The sequence below is a fragment of the Ceratotherium simum genome, chromosome 30 (genome assembly GCF_057802395.1).
Source record: "Ceratotherium simum simum isolate JZ-2026a chromosome 30, ASM5780239v1, whole genome shotgun sequence".
NCBI lineage: Eukaryota > Metazoa > Chordata > Mammalia > Perissodactyla > Rhinocerotidae > Ceratotherium > Ceratotherium simum.
In genome coordinates, this window is record NC_141929.1 from 14,273,189 (window position 1) to 14,287,862 (window position 14,674).

The window sequence follows — 14,674 nt, forward strand, 5'->3', positions numbered from 1 at the left end:
ACTTTCTGAGGTTTCAGTTACCCACGGTCAACTGTGGTCCGGAAGCAGATGATCCTCTGTGTGGTGAGGTCAATAGTAGCCTAACACTACATCACAATGCCTAAGTCATTCACCTGACTTCATCTCATCACATAGGCATTTTATAATCTCACATCATCACAAGAAGAAGGGTGAGTACAATACAATAAGATTTTGAGAGAGAGACCACATCCACATAACTTTTATTATAGTATATTGTTATAACTGTTCTATTTTATTATTAATTTTTGTTAATCTCTTACTGTGCCTAATTTACAAATTAAACTTTATCATAGGTATGTATGTACAGTATAGGAGAAAACATAGTATATATATGGTTCATTACTATCTGTGGTTTCAGGCATCCATTGGGGGTCTTAGAATGTATCCCCTGTGGATAAGGGGGGACCACTGTAACCTCATCCATATGCTTCCAGCATCCTTGGAATTCTCCAATTGGAGAAAAGCCAAGTAGTCTTAGGTTAGCTTATTCCTGAGAGCAAACATCCCCCCACTTAGACTTGATAAAACATGAGTCAGCCTCTGGTCAGGCTGTGTGGCCAAGTGTGCTAGATATATTGTTCTCTGGTCTATGTTCCTCTCAGACACTAACAGCTTCTAAATTTGCTTGGAAATTGTCCTGATAAGCCAATGCCATTTGAGTCCAGGTTTAACAACGGAACAGGTCCCAGTGTTTTGGCATTGCTTTGTTAATTTCTAAAACAGGATTATGCTAGAGGGACAAATTAAATATTGTCCAATTATCTGATTTCATATTTGACATCAATGAAGGGGCCAACTTCAGAAAAAGCTGCAGTGCCTCCAGCCTCACAGATCATTAGTCCTCTCTGGTTCACTTCCCCACTTTGTTCAGTGACCATTTTAAGACTTGCACTCACCTCAAACTTCCAACCCCATTAGCCTCTTCAGCTGTCACCAATAATCTACCTACTCCGAGTAAACGGCCAACACAAGCAAACTCCCTCAACCTTCTGCCACCAGACCTTCCTCTAAGCACACCTATCCTTCCCTCTCTCTCCTGTTACAATGGGAGAAGTCTTCCTATTGTCTAATTCCTCTACCGTGCACCTAATTCCCTTTCTGTGGCTTTTTAAGGACTTGCTCCATCAACTCTCCCTCTCATATTTTCAACCTCTCCCACGCCATTAGCTGCTCCCCCCTCTCAATTTTTCAAGTTTTTTTGTATGTGTGTGGTAAAATTACACATAAAATTTATCATCTTAGCCATTTTTAAATGTACAGTTCAGTGGTATTAAATACATTCAAAATGTTGTGCAACCATCACCACCATCCATTTCCATAACTCTTTTCATCTTGTAAAACTGAGACTATAACCAATAAACAATAATTCCCCATGACCTCCTCCCCCCAGCCCCTGACAATCACCATTATACTTTCTGTCTCTATGATCTTGACTAATCTTAAGTACTTCAAATAAGTGGGATCATACAGTGTTTGTCTTTTTGTGACTGGCTTATTTGACTTACCACAATGTCCTCAAGTTTTACTCATTAACTTTCTCATTGATATTTTACCATGTTCATATCTATCGCCTATTTAAAATTCAACCCTCTCTCTATTCCTCAACCTTTTCCAGCCTTACAGTTTTGCTTGATGGCCAAAAATCTTGTAAGAGTTGCTTCTATGCACTGAGTCCCACTCCTTATCCCTCTGCAGTCTGACTTCTGCCCCACTCCTCCTCAAAAATAGCCGTCACCAAGGACACCAATAAGCTACATGTTGCTAATCCAAAAAACACTTTTTATCGTTTTTGACTCCTCAGCAGTGTTTAAAATTATGGGCATCCCTGCCTCTAACCTTAAAGTGACACACCACACCTACTGGTCTTCCCGTCTGGCCATTTCTCAGTCTCCTTCTCTATTCACTTCTTAAATGTGACCCACGGGACACACAGTCGAGTGATGAAGATGAAATTCATCATGTGATCAGGCAATTCCACATAAGACACAGTTCAAGCCGATCCAGTCAGCGTCTCAGCAGATACTCAGGCCGAAAGGGCCAGTTAGAAAGTGCTGTCCTGCCTCGGCCAATCAGATGTGGCCACAGCACGCGAATAGCAGGTGGAACTCTTGTCCAGGGCCTCCCTTGGCCCGCTCAGAAGCTGGGTCCAGAGAGGAGTCCTCCCATCCCAGGAAAGCCGGCTCCTCACTCAGCCCTCGGTTTTTGGTTTTGTCGCCCAGGGCTCCCTGGAATTGAGTTACCCTGAATTCAAATCCCAGATTTGCCACTTATTAGGCCACATGATCTTGGGAAAGTCAACTTCTCTGAACCTTAGCTGTAAAATGGAGAAAACAGTAGGAATGTTGTGAGAATTAAATGAGGTGATTCAAGTAAATCATGTAGGATGCATTAAAAAGAAAAAAAAGTTAACTCATTAAGTTATCATCTGCCCAGTAACTGAATGTGACCCAGGGCAGGATGCCGTCTAGTCCGCAGCTTCAGGAGAACGTGCCCTTCTCACTGGTCTCCAGTCTAGGAAGGAGTGGGATTCTCAGTGGCTTCTAGCTGGGCACCCTCCTTTTGGAATATGACTGCTAGCTGACGGAGGGAGAGGGAGCTCTGGCACAGAGTTCTCTATTGCCCAGAGCTGCTCTGAAGATTGGCTGGCTGGTTTCATTGTCCCGGTTGGAGCCTCAGCGTAGACCTTCCTGAGAACACTCACCTGGTCAGCCTTCCAACAGGTGCAGGTGAGTGAAATAAATGAAAAGAAATTTCAGTCAACACCCTACAAATCCAGTGCAAGCAAAAATCCTATCCTCAATTCCACGTTTAGCTCTAGGAATTGTGTTTCAGTGGAAGCACTGTAAGAATCACCCTGTCAGTGCTAGAGCAGCTGAACTTTGTACTGAAATAGCAATGGAAAGAAGGCAGTGGGCACCCAGACTTCAATTTTTGCTCTAAGCAAGATCCTCTGCCCCAAAGAACTTACAATTGAGTCTTCTGGTGTTGCTGCTTTTGATTTTCAGGAAAAGCTTTGTTGTGTATGTTTGAGATAAGAAAGAGTAAGCAGGAGAGCTGCCTCAAAATCTGGTTATTGTTGTTGTTGTTTTTAAGCAATCGTTACAATGGTAAAACAGAAGGAGCATTATTCCTCAGAAAACCAATCAGCGGTCTCCCCGAAGGTTGCTGCTGACGTGGAGTTAGACCATGGTGCTGTCTCCTAATAATGTAGTCTCCAAGCAGTAGCTCATTGGTGGTGAGGATGCTGGTGTCATTTGGGAAGACATTATGGCATTTGGCATTTTTATTTCTGTAGCCTAGCGTATGCATGCCCTCTGTTTTGATGAATGGCTAAGAGCTGAGAAAACATTCTTATCCTCACCCCCCTTTTTAACAATATGAATAAACTTATTTCTACCTGTTCATTTTAAACTTTGTTTTTTTTTCATTACATTGCTTTGTCTGTTTTATTTTTAACTGACATATACTTTACATAGAATGCAATGCACAGATATTAGGTGTACAATTCCATGAGATTTTACAATTGTATACACATGTAACTACCACTCCAATTAAGATACAGAACATTTTCCTCACCCCTAAAAGTTCTTTTGTGCCCTTTCCAATCAATCCTACTCACCGCAGCCCATCCCCAGGCAACTACTGTTCTGATTTCTATCACTATAGATTAGGTATACCTGTTTTAAACTTATATAAATAGAATCACGTACTATGTATTCTTTCGTGTCTGGATTCTTTTGCTCAGTATAATGTCTACGAGATGGAAAAACTCTCATTAGTGTTGTTGCATATAGCAGTAGTTCATTCCTATTTTTGCTTTTTTAATCAGCACTATTGAGAGAGCACTATATACATTTTATTGTATAATTTATATACAATTTTGTATTATTGTATAATTTATATACAATAAAATGACATTTTAAATATACAGTTCCACGAGTTTTAACAGATTTATACATCTATGTAACCAGGACCCAAATCAAATACAGAACATTTCTATGACACCAGGAAGTTCCCTCGTATCCTGCCCAACCTTCCCCCACCAAGAGGCAACCACTGTTCTGATTTTTATCACCACAGATTTCATTTTTCCTATTCTTGAATCTCCTATATATGGATGACACAGTATGCATCTCCTGTTTGGGATCTTTCCTTCAACATAATGTCTGTAAGATTCATCTATTTCACTGTGTGCATCAGTAATTTGTTCCTTTTTATTGCTGAGTAGTATTCCACTGAATAAATATACCATAATTTGTTTATATATTCTCCTGTTGATGGACATTTGGATTGTTTCCAGTTTGGGGCCATTATGACTAAATTTGCTATGAACATTTCTGTACAAGTCTTTTTGTGGACATATATTTCATTTCTCTTGAATAATAACTAGGAGTAGAATTACTGGATCATGGAGTAACTGTATGTTAACTTCTTGAGACACTGCCAAACAGTTACACAAAACCATTGTGCCATTTTACATGCCCTCCAGAAGGTTATGCGAGTTCCAATTGATCTTAACAAAGTTCCTTTGCTTGACCAAACTTTAGTTAGGCTCCTGAACCTTCTCCTAGGCCCATCTGTGCACTCCCTTATAAAATCCAGTTTTAGCAAGAAGCTTGCTAAGTCAGTTTAGCAAGAATCCTCCACCTTGATATCTGGTCACCCTTGATATCTGATCAGGTAGTTCATCCTCCACCATCCCCTAGGTGATGTCTGATCACCCTGGCCTGTCTTCAGCAAGAATCCTGTTAGATAGGTTTAGCCAGAATTCCCCTTACCTCTGAGGTTTCCTCTTAGTAATTTTCCATCCACTGACCACCCCTCAACCCTGCTCCCTGGCTATAAATTCCCACTTGCCTGTGCTGTATTTAAAGTTGAGGCCAATCTCTCTCCTCCACTGAAAAATCCCATTGCAGTGGCCCCTATACCTATCTTGATGGTCCTGAATAAAGTCTCCCTTACCATCTTTTTTTGTGTGTGTGTGAGCAAGATCAGCCCTGAGCTAACATCCATGCCAATCCTCCTCTTTATGCTGAGGAAGATTGGCCCTGAGCTAACATCCGCGCCCATCTTCCTCCACTTTTTTTTTTTTTTAACGTGGGACGCTGCCACAGCATGGCCTGACAAGCGGTGCATTGGTGCGCGCCCGGGATATGCCACGAGGCTGGCCCCTCCCTTACCATCTTTAACAAGTGTCACTGAATATCTTTTTTTGTTAACATTCCACATCCCTACCAACACATGGTAGGTCAATCTTTAATTTTAGCCATTCTACCGCTGTGCAGTGGAATCTCATTGTGACTTTGATTTGCATTTCCTTAATAACTAATGATTTTGAGCTCCTTTTCATGTACTTAGACTATTTATCTTTTTGTAAAGTGTTCATCATTCATACATTTTAACATAAATGTTGCAATGATCAGAAATGTGTCTTCGGGCCGGCCCTGTGGCTTGGCGGTTAAGTGCGCGCGCTCCGCTGCTGACGGCCCGGGTTCGGATCCTGGGCGCGCACTGACGCACCACTTCTCCGGCCACGCTGAGGCCGCGTCCCACATACAGCAACTAAAAGGATGTGCAGCTATGACATACAACTATCTACTGGGGCTTTGGGGGGAAAAATAAATAAATAAAATTATAAAAAAAAAAAGAAAAAAAGAAATGTGTCTTAGAGTAACATAATTTGAATTAAAATCTATATTAGTCTATTCATCCATACATTAAAAAATATTTACTGAGAATTTAGTATGTGCCATGAACTCTTGTAGGTTCACTAAACAGCTGTGACTAAGACAGATAAGATCTTTGCTCTTGTTTGAAGAGTTCATGTTCCAGTGGGGAGGGACAAAAAGTAAACCAGACACAAAAAAGATGATTTTTCTTGGTGTGGAGATGTTCATTGAAGTGTTATCAATTAATGATAAAACATAGGAAACAACCTATAGCCCCAAGAGGGTAGGGATAGGAGAGTTAGGTAATTTATATGATATAAGCTTGATAAGACTATTATAACTGAATAATTATCTTCAACTGAAGCCATTAAATTGATAATTATATTAAAATATACTTAGTTATATAATAAAAAGGTCACATTTAAAATTGTATGTATCTGGGCTGGCCCCGTGGCTTAGCGGTTAAGTGTGCACACTCCGCTGCTGGCTGCCCGGGCTCGGATCCCGGGCATGCACCGACACATCGCTTCTCCAGCCATGCTGAGGCTGTGTCCCACGTACAGCAACTGGAAGGATGTGCAGCTATGACATACAACTATCTACTGGGGCTTTGGGGGAAAAATAAATAAATAAATAAAATTATAAAATTGTATGTATCTAAGAGAGAAGTCAAGATGGAGGCGTAGGCGGACTCTGAACTCACCTCCTCCCGTGGACACAGCCAATTTACAACTACTCGTGGAAAAATTACCCCTGAGACAGAACTGAAAACTGGATAAGAGGAACTCCTACAACAAAGGACAATCCTAATTGAGGTGGAAGAGGCAGAAACTCCCTTCTGGAGAGAAAAAACACCACCTTCACAAGCCGCCAGCTTCACAGCCGCCCAGGAGCAGCCCAAAGGTGCGCAGCCCTCCCTGGAGGAGCAGGGCCCTGAGCTGGGGAGCGCCCCCGCTCTGGGCATCTTGTGGACCCAGCACAATCGAGACGAGTGGCATAATATCTGACTTTGCCTACTACTAAAACATTGGGGAGTACCCCCAGAAAAGCTGGTGCACAAAGAAATTAAAACTAGCTTTTAAAGGGCCCATGCCCAAACTCACCCGTTTCAGAAAGCAACTTAAAATTACCAGAAAGGTGCATAGTGCTTTGGTGAAAAGAGACTCACCTGATAGGCTCTGAGTGCATCCCAGGGAGAGGTGAGACCTCTCCAGGGACTGGGACATTGGCGGCGGCCATTGTTGTGGCCTGGTGTGGGCATGCTGACACAGACACCATTGGAGTTCTCCCTGAGGCCTGCTAGCCCAGGGTCTGCCTCACCCACTAGAGCACCGATTTAATCCAGCTCAGCCAGGGCAGGCAGCACACCCTAGGGACTGGCCCCACCCAACAACAAGCCCTCGGGCAACTTGTGAGCCTGCATAGATTGGTGACTGGATTCTCTGCAGCCTGGTGACTGAGCCTACTTCAGTGGGGCAGGGCGTGCACAAGGAGCAGGTGGAGAGTGTGGGACAGTGGTGGAGTGTGTGGGGCTCCCGCCATGGAGAGACTGGGTCCACTTCAGGAGGTCGGGGCGCGCACAAGGGGCAGGACTGTGTTAACTGTGTATGTGGACCTGTGGGCGGCAGGGCTTGTCAGCTGCAGAAGACGTGTGCTTCTCAAAGACCCACATAGGGAGTTTGCCCCACCTTCCAAAGCCTGAAACAATTGGGTGCTCCCGTGCCTGAGGCCAGCCCCACCCAGCTGCAATCCTCAGAGAGCTGACAAGAGACCTAAAGGCTGGAGGCTTATAGCATTTGTAAGCCCCTGAGCCTAACAACCTGCCATGCTGGGAGCCTACTCATTTAAAAGAAATACTGAAACACAAATGTGGTATTAGAACTTGCAGCCAACTGTGCTGGGGCTCCCAACACCTGATAAAGAGACTGAAGGGCCCACAACAACTACAAGCAGCTGAGCATTACAACAGCTGGCCAGGAGCATAACTCGGCCTCCCTGGGCGCCTACAGGGAGAGCAACCACACCACAACAGAAGGACACATGTAGCCCACATAGGGGTCAGTCGTGGAACACTGAGAACTGAGGGAAGCACATTGCAGACCTCCTAAGGCATCGCTTATATAAGGTCACCTATCCAAGAGCAGGAGACATAGCTGACCTACCTAATACATAGACACAAGCACAGAGAAAGAGGCAAAATAAGGAGGCAAAGGAATACATTCCAAGTAAGGGAACAGGACAAAACCCCAGAAAAGGAACTAAGGGAAACAGAAATGAGCAACCTACCCAACAGAGAGTTCAAACAAAGAGTGTTAAGGATGCTCACTGATCTGGGGAGAAGAATAGATGAACTCAGTGAGAATGTCAACAAAGAAATCGAAGATATAAAAAAGAACCAATCAGAAATGAAGAATACAACACTGGAAATGAAAAATTCACTAGAGGGACTCAAAAGCAGAGTAGAGCATACAGAAGAACGGATCTGTGAGCTGGACAAAAGACTAGAAGAAATTAGCCAAGCTGAACAGGTAAAAGAAAAAAGAATTAAGAAGAGTGAGGATGGTCGGCCCTGTGGCTTGGTGGTTAAGTGCGTGCGCTGCGATGCTGGCGGCCCGGGTTCGTATCCCGGGTGCGCATCGAGGCACCACTTCTCTGTCCATCCTGAGGCCGAGTCCCACATACAGCAACTAGAAGGGTGTGCAGCTATGACATACAACTATCTACTGGGGCTTTAGGGGCAAAAAATAAAATAAATAAAATCTTTAAAAAAAAAAAAAAAAAAAAAAGAAGAGTGAGGACAGTCTAAGGGACCTCTGGAACAACACCAAGCGCACTAACATGAGTGTTATAGGTGTCCCAGAAGGAGAAGAGCGAGATAAAGGGGCAGAGAATCTATTTGAAGAAATAACACGGGCTGGCCCCGTGGCTTAGTGGTTAAGTTCACGCGCTCCGCTACTGGCGGCCCGGGTTCGGATCCTGGGCGCACACCGACGCACTGCTTCTCCGGCCATGCTGAGACCACGTCCCACATACAGCAACTAGAAGCATGTGCAACTATGACATACAACTATCTACTGGGGCTTTGGGGGAATAAAAGGAGGAGGATTGGCAATAGATGTTAGCTCAGAGCCGGTCTTCCTCAGCAAAAAGAGGAGGATTAGCACGGATGTTAGCTCAGGGCTGATCTTCCTTACAAAAAAAAAAAAAAAAGAAATAAGAGATGAAAACTTCCCTAACCTAAGGGAGGAAACAGACATCCAGGTACAGGAAGCACCAAACAAGATAAACCCAAGGAGGCCCACACCAAGACACATCATAATCAAAATGTACAGAATTAAAGATAAAGAGAGAATCCTAAAAGCCACAAGAGAAAGACAAGTTACATACAAAGGAAACCCCATAAGGCTATCAGCTGAAACCTTACAGCAGAAACCTTACAGGCTAGAAGAATGACACGATATATTTAAAGTGCTAAAAGGAAAAAAACTTACAGCCAAGAATACTCTACCCAGCAACGTTATCATTCAAAATGGAAGGAGAGGTCAAAAGTTTCCCAGACAAGCAAAAATTAAAGGAGTTTGTCACCAAGAAACCAGTGCTACAAGAAATGTTAAAGGGACTGATTTAAGGGGAAAAGAGAAGACCACAAACAGGAAAAATTATCTATTTCCATGACAAGAGGGTAATGGATACAAATACCCAAAAAACAGGTTAGATATGATATCAAAAAACATAAAATGAGGGAGGAGGGGAGTTAAAGAGTAGAGCTATCAGACAGAGGTCAAACTAAAGAGACCACCAATTCTGTATAGAAGGAGAAAGGAACAGAGAAGGACTACCAAAACACTGAGGAAAAAAAGTTAAAAAATGGCAGTAAAGGGCCGGCCCCGTGGCGTAGCGGTCAAGTGCGTGGGCTCCGCTGCTGGCGGCCCGGGGTTCGGATCCTGGGCGCGCACCGACGCACCGCTTCTCCGGCCATGCTGAGGCCACGTCCCACATACAGCAACTAGAAGGATGTGCAGCTATGACATACAACTATCTACTGGGGCTTTGGGGGAAAAATAAAAAAAAAAAAAAAATTAAAAAAAAAAATGGCAGTAAGTACATCCTTATCAATAGCTACTTTGAACATCAATGAACTAAATGCTCCAATTAAAAGGCATAGGGCGGGCCGGCTCCGTGGCTTAGCGGTTAAGTGCGTGCGCTCTGATGCTGGCGGCCCGGGTTCGGATCCTGGGCGCGCCCCGAGGCACCACTTCTCCGTCCAACGTGAGGCCGAGTCCCACGTACAGCAACTAGAAGGATGTGAACCTATGACATACAACTGTCTACTGGGGCTTTGGGGGGAAAAACTGAATAAATAAAATCTTTAAAAGGCATAGGGTGAGGGTCGGACCCGTGGCTTAGCGGTTAAGTGCACTCGTTCTGTGGCTGGCGGCCTGGGTTCGGATCCCGGGCGCGCACTGAGGAACTGCTTCTCCGGCCATGCTGAGGCCGTGTCCCACATACAGCAACTAGAAGGATGTGTAGCTATGACATACAACTATCTACTGGGGCTTTGGGGGAAAAATAAAAAAATAAAAAAAAATTTAAAAAAAAGGCATAGGGTGGCTGATTGGATAAAAAAACAAGACCCATATATATGCTGCATACAAGAGACACACTTCAGACCTAAAGACACTCACAAACTGAAAGTGATGGGATAGAAAAAGATACTCCACGCAAATGGCAATGAAAAGAAAGCTGGGGTAGCAGTACTCATATCAGAAAAAACAGACTTTAAAACAAAAACAGTAAAAAGAGACAAAGAACGGCATTACATAATGATCAAGGGAACAATCCAACAAGAGGATATAACACTTGTAAATATCTATGCACCCAATGCAGGAGCACCTAAATATATATAGCAATTATTAACAGACATAAAAAGAGAAATAGCCAGTAACACACTAATAGTAGGGGACTTTAACACTCCACTTACACTAACGGATAGATCATCCAAACAGAAGATCAATAAGGAAACACTGGCCTTAAATGACACAATAGAACAGATGGACCTAGTAAATATATACAGAGCATTCCATCCAAAAACTGAAGAATACGGGGCCGGCCTCGTGGCTTAGCAGTTAAGTGCACGTGCTCCGCTACTGGCGGCCCGGGTTCGGATCCCGGGCGTGCACCGACACACGGCTTCTCCGGCCATGCTGAGGCGGCGTCGCACACACAGCAACTAGAAGGATGTGCAACTATGACATACAACTATCTACTGGGGCTTTAGGGGGGGGGGAATAAATAAATAAAAAATCTTTAAAAAAAAAAAAGAAGATTGATATAATACCAAGCATCTTTTCTGACCACAACGGTATGAAACTAGAAATCAACTATAGGAAGAAAATCAGAAAAGCCACAAATACGTGGAGATTAAACAAAATGCTACTGAACAACGATTGGGTCAATGAAGAAATCAAAGGAGAAATCAAAAAATACCTGGAGACAAATAAAAATGAAAATACGACTTGCCAGAATTTATGGGATACAGCAAAAGCAGTTCTAAGAGGAAAGTTTATAGCAATACAGGCCTATCTCAACAAACAAGAAAAATCTCAAATAATCTAACAATGCACCTAAAGGAACTGGAAAAAGAAGAACAAACAAAGCCCAAAATCCGTAGAAGAAGGGAAATAATAAAAATCAGAGCAGAAATAAATGAAATAGAGACTAAAATAATAATAGGAAAAATTAATAAAACCAAGAGCTGGTTCTTTGAAAAGATAAACAAAATTGACAAACCTTTAGGTAGACTCACCAAGAAAAAAAGAGAGAAAGCTCAAATAAGTAAAATCAGATGAAAGAGGAGAAATTACAACAGACACCTCAGAAATACAAAAGATTATAAGAGAATACTATGAAAAGCTATATGCCAACAAATTCGACAATGTGGAAGAAACGAATAAATTCTTAGAATCATACAACCTTCCAAAACTGGATCAAGAAAAAAGAGAGAAGTTGAATAGACCAATCCCAGTAAGGAGATCGAAACAGTAATCAAGAAGCTCCCCAAAAATAAAAGTCCAGGACCAGATGGCTTCACAGGTGAATTCTACCAAACATTCAAAGAAGACTTAATACCTATCCTTCTCAACTCTTTCAAAAAATTGAGGACGGGGGGAAGCTCCCTAACTCATTCTACGAAGCCGACCTTACCCTGATACCAAAACCAGACAAGGACAACACAAAAAAAAGAAAATTACAGGCCAATATCACTGATGAACATCGATGCAAAGATCCTCAACAAAATACTAGCAAATCGCATACAACAATACATTAAAAATATTATACACCATGATCAAGTGGGATTTATTCCAGGTATGCAGGGATGGTTCAACATTCACAAATCAATCAACGTAATACACCACATTAATAAAATGAAGAATAAAAATCACATGATCATCTCAATAGATGCAGAGAAAGCATTTGACAAGATACAGCATCCATTTATGATAAAAACTCTCAATAAAATGGGTATAGAAGGAAAGTACCTCAACATAATAAAGCCCATATATGACAAACCCACAGCTAATATCATCCTTAATGGTGAAAAACTGAAAGCTATCCCTCTAAGAACAGGAACCAGACAAGGATGCCCACTCTCACCACTCCTATTTAACATAGTACTGGAAGTCCTAGCCAGAGCAATCAGGCAAGAAAAAGAAATAAAAGGGATCCAAATTGGAAAGGAAGAAGTGAAACTCTCACTATCTGCACATGACATGATTTTATATATAGAAAACCCTAAAGAATCCACCAAAAAACTTTTAGAAGTAATAAACGAATACGGTAAAGTTGCAGGATACAAAATCAACATACAAAAATCAGTTGCATTTCTATACACTAACAATGAAGTAGCAGAAAGAGAAATTAAGAATACAATCCCATTTACAATTGCAACAAAAAGAATAAAATATCTAGGAATAAACTTAACCAAAGAGGTGAAAGATGTGTACAACGAAAACTATAAAACATTGCTGAAAGAAATTGAAGAAGACACAAAGAAATGGAAAGATATTCCGTGCTCTTGGATTGGAAGAATTAACATAGTTAAGATGTCCATACTTCCTAAAGCAATCTATAGATTCAATGCAATCCCTATCAAAGTTCCAACAACATTTTTCACAGAAATAGAACAAAGAACCCTAAAATTTATATGGAACAACAAAAGACCCTGAATAGCTAAAGGAATCCTGAGAAAAAAGAACAAAGATGGAGGTATCACACTCCCTGATTTCAAAATATACTACAAAGCTTTAGTAACCAAAACAGCATGGTACTGGCACAAAAACAGACACACAGATCAATGGAATAGAATCGAAAGCCCAGAAATAAACCCACACATCTATGGACAGCTAATCTTTGACAAAGGAGCCAAGAACATACAATGGAGAAAAGAAAGTCTCTTCAACAAATGGTGTTGGGAAAACTGGACAGCCACATGCAAAAAAATGAAAGTAGACCCTTACCTTACACCATACACCAAAATTAAATCAAAATGGATTAAAGACTTGAATGTAAGACCTGAAACTATGAAACTTCTAGAAGAAAACATAGATAGTACGCTCTTCAACATTGGTCTTAGCAACATATTTTCTTTTTTTTTTTTTTAAGATTTTATTTTTTTATTTTTCCCCCCAAATCCCCAGTAGATAGTTGTATGTCATAGCTGCACATTCTTCTAGTTGCTGTATGTGGGACGCGGCCTCAGCGTGGCCGGAGAAGCGGTGCGTCAGTGTGCGCCCGGGATCCGAACCCGGGCCGCCAGCAGCAGAGCGCACGCACCCAACCACTAAGCCACGGGGCCGGCCCTTAGCAACATATTTTCAAGCACCATGTCTGACCAGGCATGAGAAACAACAGAAAAAATAAACAAATGGGACTACATCAAACTAAAAAGCTTCTGCACAGCAAAAGAAACCATCAACAAATCGAAAAGACAACCTAACAATTGGGAGAAGATATTTGCAAACCATACATCTGATAAGGGCTTAATCTCCAAAATATATTAAGAACTGATGCATCTCAACAACAAAAAAACTAACAACCCGATTAAAAAATGGGCAAAAGACCTGAACAGACATTTCTCCAAAGAAGATATACAGATGGCCAACAGGCACATGAAAAGATGTTCAAAATCATTAACTATCAGGGAAATACAAATCAAAACTACAACGAGATATCACCCCATGCCTGTCAGAATGGCTATAATTAACAAGACAGGAAACAACATGTGTTGGAGAGGATGTAGAGAGAAGGGAACTCTCATACACTGCTGGTGGGAGTGCAAACTGGTGCAGCCACTATGGAAAACAGTATGGAGATTCCTCACAAAATCAAGGATAGAACTACCATATGATCCAGCTATTCCACTGCTGGGTATTTATCCAAAGAACTTGAAAACACCGATGCATAAAGATACATGCACCCCTGTGTTCATTGCAGCATTATTCACAATAGCCAAGACTTGGAAGCTACCTAAGTCCCCATCAAGGGACAAATGGATAAAGAAGATGTGGTATATATACACAATGGAATACTACTCAGCCATAAGTAACGATGAAATCCAGCCATTTGTGACAACATGGATGGACATTGAGGGTATTATGCAAAGTGAAATAAGTCAGAGCGAGAAGGTCAAATACCCTATGATTTCCTTCATTAAGTAATAGGTAATAACAACTATAAACAAACACATAGAGACAGAGATTGGATTGGTGGTTACCAGAGGGGAAGGGGAGAGGGAGGAGGGTGAAAGGGATAACTAGGCACATGTGTGTGGTGATGGGTTGTAATTAGTATTTGGGTGGTGAACATGATGTAATCTATGCAGGAATAGAATAATGATGTACACCTGAAATTTATACAATGTTATAAACAAGTGTTACTGCAGTAAACAAAAAATTTAAAAAAAAAAATAAAATTGTATTATCTTT